General features: G+C 45.0%; 1 pseudogene; it reads left to right on the forward strand.

The window, feature by feature from the left end:
• Positions 1 to 200: 200 nt before the first annotated feature.
• Positions 201 to 8,857, forward strand: LOC146701081 (uncharacterized; annotated as a pseudogene).
• The last annotated feature ends 613 nt before the right edge of the window (positions 8,858 to 9,470 follow it).

A 9,470-nucleotide genomic window follows, 5' to 3' on the forward strand; every position in this document is an offset into this window, starting at 1 on the left:
CAGCCACAACCATGTGCATGCTTCAACCATCTGGACTGAGCATAAAAGCAGAGAGGCCACAGAAGCGACTATGGATTCAATGTTGGTTGGTAAAACAACTTGAAAAAAAAAACATTACTATGTCAAGAGTAATAGTAGTGCTATAAGGTTTCTCTGTGTAAATGAGCTGGGGCCCCGCGGGACTGCAGAAATGTTGAGACATGATGCAGCAGGTAAAATGATGACATCGCATCAGGTATGTTTCTAAAACTGAGGGAATATACATTAGAGAAGGATGAGAAGCTAGCAAGCATTGCTAAGAGTATCCCAAAAAATGCAAAATGCACATCTATGGATATCCAAAATGAAATGATCCAAACACCGGCTGACATGGTGCTTGGAGAGGTCAGGAAAAAATATGAAAGTGCCGATTTTGCAGGGTGTTGCCTCAAATGTGACGGGACCAGGGATAGGTGCAATGTGGAAAATTTGTCTGTGATAATATGGTTTGTCAGAAATTCCATGCCAGAGGAGCATGTTACTGGGTTGCTTGACTTGCAACAACTTGAGGACGAGTACATCACCTCTGAGATACTGTGTGAGATTATTATATTATCTTATGCCACGTTATACCCCTAATTAAAGATTGTGAAATTATTATGTAGTTTTAGTTTGAATTATTCTCCTGAAAAGGTGATAACTATTAGATTTATTAGACTGATTTGTATTACATTAGACTGCTGATTTATTGTGAATTCAATTCAATTCAATCTTTATTGGCAGACTTAATGTCCATAAAAACAAGACAAAAAAACACACACAAAACACCCCCCCAACACAAGGTATAAACCATTAAATATATATGTATCTAAATAAGTATCTAAAGCATTTGTAAAAATATAAAACCATAATATACATAAAACACAAATACTTAAAATAAATCAATAAATACGCAAACACTTTAACCAGTGCTTTCTCAGACTGGATGAGTAACGGGAACCACTCACTGTTGGATCTGTAAGTGCTAAAATTATACTGTTACTCGAACCATCCAGTCGTTCTCTAAAATTGAACATTAGCTTTCTTAAAAGTGCTTTAAAAGTCCAAACACCCACAGCTACAAACATCTGGCTGGCACTACCCCCTCGAGGTATCCTGCAAAGGATTCTCATCGCATCATTATATGCAACATGCAGCTTCTGCATGCTACATTGTTTGTAGGATGACCACAAGGGGGCAGTATATAGCGGTGTGCAATACGCTTTAAACAAAGCCACTTTAACTGGAAGTGAACAAAAGCTGAATTTGCGTGCAATAGTATTTGCCTGCACATAGAGCTTACATCGTTGTCTGTATATGTCATCATCATCATTCATTTGCTCAGTAATAAAGTGACCGAGGTATTTCACCTTTTTATGAACTTCAAGAGTTTTTTGTGCCAGTTTAAACAAAGTGAAATTTAGCTGTTTATCCTGCTTGGTTCTACATATCAAAACAGCACTTTTAGCAGCATTGTACTCAATGTCATATTGCACACCATATTCAGTACAGACATTAAGAAGATCCTGTAACCCAGCACTGCTTGGACTAAAAACAACCAGGTCATCTGCATACATAAGATGATTTATCAGTGCTTTACCTAATATACACCCAGTGTTACAGGCTCTCAGCTGTATGGACAAATCATCAACATACAAATTAAATAAAATTGGAGACAAAATCCCACCCTGTCTAACACCATTGCTGACACCAAAGGGGGCAGAAATACTGCTTCCCCATTTAACCTGCATGTTCTGATGAGCGTACCAGTAAGAGAGAATCCTCACGATGTACTGAGGAACTCCCCGTCTCATTTTATCAAAAGGTTTTCTGTGGTTCACTCGATCAAAAGCCTTAGAGGCATCAATGAAACACATGAGGACAGATGAATTTTTAGCCCTGTACAAACTGACTATTTCCTTGAGTGCATATATGCACATGTCAGTGTCGCGCTTTGGTTTGAAGCCAAACTGATTATCCAGAGAAGAGATGAACACACTAACTCTATCAAACAAGATTCTTTCTAACACCTTAGATAAAATACTGGATGATGAATGAATGATATTGTTTTATGATGCAGTATACTGCTGAGTTATAAGAAATGCTGTTTTCAGAGAATCATGGCCTTATTTGTCTGATTAGAAAAGAACAGAACATACTGCACAGGAAGCCAAGGTCATAACTTAGGGGGAGAGAGAGAAAGAATGTGGATGTTTAGGTTTTATGACTTTGGAGGGGAACTGAAGCTATAGGAATGTGAGAAACGCTCAGACATGTCGAGATCAGGCTGACCCCCTCCCACGCTCATCTCCCATCTGGATGGTTTATGCTCAAAAGTGTTTGTATGGAATAAAATTAGATTAGATTAGATAGAACTTTATTAATCCCTCAGGTGGGTTCCTCTGGGAAATTCGATTTCCAAAAAAGCACAGCACCGACAGAAGTTACAGAGTTACAGAATATTATTTATATATATATATATATATATATATATATATATATATATATATATATATATATATATATATATACGCCCTGCCCGTGATCAGGTACCCTGCTGGGGTAATAGGCTGGCCAAAGGAGGAGATAGAAGCCACTGACATAAAGACAAGAAAGCTCCTTACCATGCATGGAGGGTTTCACCCCAAATCCAGCACCCTGAGGCTGTACGCTAAGCGGAAGGAAGGGGGCCGGGGACTGGTGAGTGTCAGCACCACAGTCCAGGATGAGACAACGAACATCCAAGAATACATTAGGAAGATGGCCCCAACTGACCGAGTGCTCAGTGAATACCTCAGGCAGCAGAAACCCAAGAAAGAGGAGGGAGACGAGGAACCATCATGGAAGGACAGGCCCCTGCACGGTATGTACCACCGGCAGATAGAGGAGGTGGCTGATATCCAGAAATCCTACCAGTGGCTGGACAAAGCTGGACTGAAAGACAGCACAGAGGCACTAATCATGGCAGCACAAGAACAAGCTCTGAGCACAAGATCCATAGAGGCTGGGATCTATCACACCAGGCAAGACCCCAGGTGCAGGCTGTGTAAAGATGCCCCAGAGACAATCCAGCACATAACAGCAGGGTGCAAGATGCTAGCAGGCAAGGCATACATGGAACGCCATAACCAAGTGGCCGGCATAGTGTACAGGAACATCTGTGCCGAGTATAACCTGGAAGTCCCGAGGTCAAAATGGGAGATGCCCCCAAGGGTGGTGGAGAATGACCGAGCTAAGATCCTGTGGGACTTCCAGATACAGACGGACAAAATGGTGGTGGCTAACCAACCGGACATAGTGGTGGTAGACAAACAGAAGAAGATGGCCGTAGTGATCGATGTAGCGGTTCCGAATGACAGCAATATCAGGAAGAAGGAACACGAGAAGCTGGAGAAATACCAAGGGCTCAGAGAAGAGCTCGAGAGGATGTGGAGGGTGAAGGTAACGGTGGTCCCCGTGGTAATCGGAGCACTAGGTGCGGTGACCCCCAAGCTAGGCGAGTGGCTCCAGCAGATCCCGGGAATAACATCGGAGATCTCTGTCCAGAAGAGCGCAGTCCTGGGAACAGCTAAGATACTGCGCAGGACCCTCAAGCTCCCAGGCCTCTGGTAGAGGACCCGAGCTTGAAGGATAAACCGCCCGCAGGGGCGTGCTGGGTGTGTATATATATATATATATATATATATATATATATATATATATATATATATATGCAGCTGGATAGCGTAGTGGTTAAACTACACGCCTTTGGAACAGAGGATCGCAAGTTCGATTCCTGCCTGGGGCGTCTGTATCCAGTAAGGGTCCTAAGGCTAGACCCCCTATGCTAAGCAAGCCTACCGCAGACATGAGCGAGACAGATAAATATGAAGGCATGCCGGCTCGGACGTCGCCCGGATCAACAAGGTCCGCGTCAGGTGTTGAGGAACCAGGGCACCCTGACGAAAAGTGGGCTACTGGAACAAGAAGGCATCGGTGGGCAAGGGACGAAAACAGGGCGTTGTTGGAATGCTACTACACAAGTAACCCCGGCGGAAGGGGCTACATGAATAGGATGAGGGACCTATGGATTCTTCGATACCCAACATCCACAATGACGGCGAAACAACTAGTAGCTCAGTGTTCCAACATTCGAAAGAAGGGACTGCTCTCACAGCTAGAGATTGACGAGGTACAACACAAATGCTACGGCAAGGAGGAGTCAGGACGCCAGGTCAGGGGGGAGATATCATCACCCCCACCCGAGATTGGGTACATAGCCCCAAGTGCGATAGGAGAAGGATCGTTGAGTGCGAGAGGAACTGACCTGAAAAATAGGATCATGGCCAAGCTTGAAACCTGGATCCCCCGTAGCCGGTTACCAAGATTACGTGAAGTACCCTCAGAAGGTCTGCTAGATGATGTTAATGCAGCACTACGGGCAATACCTACAACCACGATTACCGACACTAACAAGCTGATCTACAATACGGCAGCAGTGATCAGTGAGATGCTTGGCTACAAGTTGAACAGCCACAAGGGGCAGTACCCTCCATGGAGAAGGAGGCTAGAGGGCAAGATCAAAGTAGCACGGAGGGAGGTTAGCCAACTAACAGAGTTGCAGAAAGGTGCGACAAATAAGGTGCCTAAGAAATACAGCAAGCTGTCCATACCTGAGGCCTTGGAAACTGCCAAGCAAAGACTCACAGCCTTGGCCAGCCGCTTGAGGAGGTACACCAGAGAGATAGAAGGCAGGAGAATAAACCAGCTGTTCTCCACAGAACCTAGCAAAGGTGTACTCTCAGTGGCAAGGGAACAATAAGAGAACAGCACCACCAAGGCTGGAGACGGAGCAATACTGGAAGAGCATATGGGAGAAGGATGCAACCCATAACGGCAATGCTCAGTGGCTAGAGGATCTGAGGGCAGACCACAGCGACCTCCCTGAACAGGGTCCAGTAACCATCACAGTGGCAGATATCCAAGAAAGGGTCTCCAGTATGAAGAGTTGGACAGCACCAGGGCCCGACATGGTTCACGCCTACTGGCTAAAGAAGCTGACTGCACTCCACGAGCGTCTGGCAGCACAAATGAACCAGCTGCTAGTTAACGAGAGACACCCGGAATGGCTAACTGAAGGCCGGACGGTCCTGATCCCCAAGGACCCCAAGAAGGGACCGGTCCCCTCCAACTACCGACCAATAACCTGCCTCAGTACTACATGGAAGCTCCTGTCAGGCATCATATCGGCTAAGATGAACAGGCACATGGGTCAATACATGAGCGGGACACAGAAAGGAATTGGCAAGAATACCAGAGGCGCAAAACACCAGCTACTGGTAGACAGAACAATCAGCCGAGACTGCAAGACCAGACTGACCAACCTGTGCACTGCCTGGATTGATTACAAGAAGGCCTATGACTCAATGCCCCACAGCTGGATACTGGAATGCCTAGAATTGTACAAGATCAATGGGACCCTAAGAGCCTTCATCAGGAACTCAATGGGGATGTGGCGTACAACACTAGAGGCCAACTCCAAGCCCATAGCACAAGTTACCATCAAGTGCGGGATCTACCAAGGAGATGCTCTGTCCCCACTGCTGTTCTGCATAGGCCTGAACCCCCTCAGTGAGATCATTAACAAGACTGGCTACGGATACCGACTATGGAACGGAGCAGTTGTCAGCCACCTCCTGTACATGGATGACATCAAGCTGTATGCCAAGAGTGAACGAGACATCGATTCACTGATCCACACTACCAGGCTATACAGCAATGACATTGGAATGTCGTTCGGACTGGAGAAGTGTAGTCGGATGGTAACAAAGAGAGGGAAGGTAGTCAGAACTGAGGGGATTGAACTACCAGAAGGCAACATTGCAGACATAGAGGACAGTTACAAGTACCTGGGGATCCCGCAGGCAAATGGGAACCATGAAGAGGCCGCTAGAAAGGCTGCAACCACCAAGTACCTGCAGAGGGTCAGGCAAGTCCTGAGGAGTCAGCTGAATGGTAAGAACAAGATCCGGGCCATCAACACATACGCCCTGCCCGTGATCAGGTACCCTGCTGGGGTAATAGGCTGGCCAAAGGAGGAGATAGAAGCCACTGACATAAAGACAAGAAAGCTCCTGACCATGCATGGAGGGTTTCACCCCAAGTCCAGCACCCTGAGGCTGTACGCTAAGCGGAAGGAAGGGGGCCGGGGACTGGTGAGTGTCAGCACCACAGTCCAGGATGAGACAACGAACATCCAAGAATACATTGGGAAGATGGCCCCAACTGACCGAGTGCTCAGTGAATACCTCAGGCAGCAGAAACCCAAGAAAGAGGAGGGAGACGAGGAACCATCATGGAAGGACAGGCCCCTGCACGGTATGTACCACCGGCAGATAGAGGAGGTGGCTGATATCCAGAAATCCTACCAGTGGCTGGACAAAGCTGGACTGAAAGACAGCACAGAGGCACTAATCATGGCAGCACAAGAACAAGCTCTGAGTACAAGATCCATAGAGGCTGGGGTCTATCACACCAGGCAAGACCCCAGGTGCAGGCTGTGTAAAGATGCCCCAGAGACAATCCAGCACATAACAGCAGGGTGCAAGATGCTAGCAGGCAAGGCATACATGGAACGCCATAACCAAGTGGCCGGCATAGTGTACAGGAACATCTGTGCCGAGTATAACCTAGAAGTCCCGAGGTCAAAATGGGAGATGCCCCCAAGGGTGGTGGAGAATGACCGAGCTAAGATCCTGTGGGACTTCCAGATACAGACGGACAAAATGGTGGTGGCTAACCAACCGGACATAGTGGTGGTAGACAAACAGAAGAAGACGGCCGTAGTGATCGATGTAGCGGTTCCGAATGACAGCAATATCAGGAAGAAGGAACACGAGAAGCTGGAGAAATACCAAGGGCTCAGAGAAGAGCTCGAGAGGATGTGGAGGGTGAAGGTAACGGTGGTCCCCGTGGTAATCGGAGCACTAGGTGCGGTGACTCCCAAGCTAGGCGAGTGGCTCCAGCAGATCCCGGGAATAACATCGGAGATCTCTGTCCAGAAGAGCGCAGTCCTGGGAACAGCTAAGATACTGCGCAGGACCCTCAAGCTCCCAGGCCTCTGGTAGAGGACCCGAGCTTGAAAGATAAAACCGCCCGCAGGGGCGTGCTGGGTGTTTATATATATATATATATATATATATATATACACATACATATATATACACACATATATATATATATATATATATATATATATATATATATATATATATATATATGTATATATATATGTATATATACATATATATATATACATACATACACACACACACACACACACACACACACACACATATATAAATACAGAGACAATATAAATAAAATATACGAAGGGGATAAATAGAATAAATAGGAATAAAAATAAAAATACAAGTGAATTGCACATTTCAAGTATTGAGTCTATTGCACCGTTGACTATTTAAATGATTGTTGATTGAGCATTTATACACAGAGTGTTGTCCTTCCTTCAGCCCAAAGATCAAAGAACTGAGATTACACCTGATGATGGCTACAATGCTGACAGTATACTTAGCCAGTGCTTCTGTGATGAGTGGGGTTAGAGGTGATGTGCAAGCTCTGCTCCAAAAGAGGCATGACAGATATGTCCCATACATCCACTGCTAGGGCGACTGTGGCTCAGGGGGTTGGGAAGCGCATCTGTAACCGGAAGGTCGCTGGTTCGAATCCTGGGCTCTCTGTCCTGGTTGTTGTGTCCTTGGGCAAGACACTTTACCCTACCGCCTACTGGTGTTGGCCAGAGGGGCCGATGGCGCGATATGGCAGCCTCGCTTCTGTCAGTCTGCTACAACCGTAGCTGCCTCCACCAGTGTGTGAATGCCAGAGTGAATGAATAGTGGCATTGTAAAGCGCTTTGGGTGCCTTGACAAGCGCTATATAAATCCAATCCATTATTATTACTGCTACATCCACCAACTGCACTTAGTGGTTGTGCATGCCACGCAGAGTAAGCCGTGTGTGAATAGATATTTTTGTTTATTTTGTTCAACCTTGAACTTTTTTTCACCACCACTATGTCCTCAATAAACATGATGCACCTTGTCTAAAAAGGCTGCTTGAGATCAGATGGACAAGCCACTATGAGGTGAGAATGTGCATTGTGGAAAATTAAGAAGAAATCCTTAGTATCCTGTCTGAGATAACAGAAGATGATGATGATGCTGCAGTTGGCCTGTGCACTGAGGCATCAGGCCTGCTATGACAAATTCAGAGGCATCACTTCTCTGAGAATGGAAAGTTCCTAGTGCGAGTGCTTGGTGTCTTAAAACCAGCAAATGTTATTCTACAGTCTCAGTCAGCTGATCTTTGCAGTGCTTCTGAGGTTGTTAGTGGAGCATTTGATCTCCTGCTGAAGATTAGTCACATCCAACAAAGAGAAGGACAACAATATAGTAAACACCTAGCTCAAAGTGTTATGCTCTCAACTTTGGGCCATACAGGCTCTGGTGCCCCTACCATTTCTCCCCATCAGTCTCTCAAAAGATCCCTGCTCAACATCCTTGACAGGGCCATTTTAGAAATGGAAAGTAGATTTTCACACAAGAATACTGACCTGATGAGAGACATATCTAGTCTTGCAACAAAATCTAGGACATTTCTAGATCTCACCCTGCTGCACCCTCTGGCTGTGATGGCTGATGGCACTGTAGCAGATGTTGTAAGTCTGAAATATGAAGTTCTTGTGGCAAAACAGATGCTGCTCAAAAAATGTTCAAAGGAAACAAACCTGTCCACTGTGTGTAAAGCCCTGCAGGAGTACAAGGAAGCCTTTCCTGAGTAACAGCCCTGGTAAATGGTGTATCTTCAGCATTGTGAGAGAGTTCCTTCTCCACTTTGTCACAGATCCTAACCCCCTATCGTCGCATCATGTTGCATATTAGAAAGAGGAATTTGGTGATCTTGGCCCATGAGAAGTCCATAACAAATAACTTGGACATGAATTTGTGAGAGTTTTTGTAAAGGGAAACAGGATACTGTTGTTATAGAGTTGATTGAGAAGAAAGAAGAGTGGATATGGAGTTCTGTTCATTGTAAAACAAAGGAAAAAACAAACAAACAACAAACCCCCTCAAAAAACAAATAAGCTTAACATACTTAATATGTTCTTTCCTAAATCTGTTGTGTTCTACAAATTAGTTTGAGAATTGAAGGAAGAGACATGGTGAATTGTGTTTTTGTTTTTTTAATTACTATGCTGATCTTTTTAAGAATTAGACCATCGAATTAAGATAAATTTTATGTTGTTGGTTGCAAAGATCTGGATGGATATTTTATTATATGCTTTATTTTTTTATTCTGTTTTTTAGTTTTATTTTACAAGACTTTGTGAACTGACTTGTTTTTATAACTGGGCCTACCGTTTTTAGTTTTGCTAATATTGGCAATAATGAGAA

Source organism: Copadichromis virginalis, linkage group LG9 (assembly GCF_057382275.1).
Source record: "Copadichromis virginalis isolate Kocher_CV1m ecotype Utaka linkage group LG9, C_Virginalis_male_GT1.1, whole genome shotgun sequence".
Taxonomy (NCBI): domain Eukaryota; kingdom Metazoa; phylum Chordata; class Actinopteri; order Cichliformes; family Cichlidae; genus Copadichromis; species Copadichromis virginalis.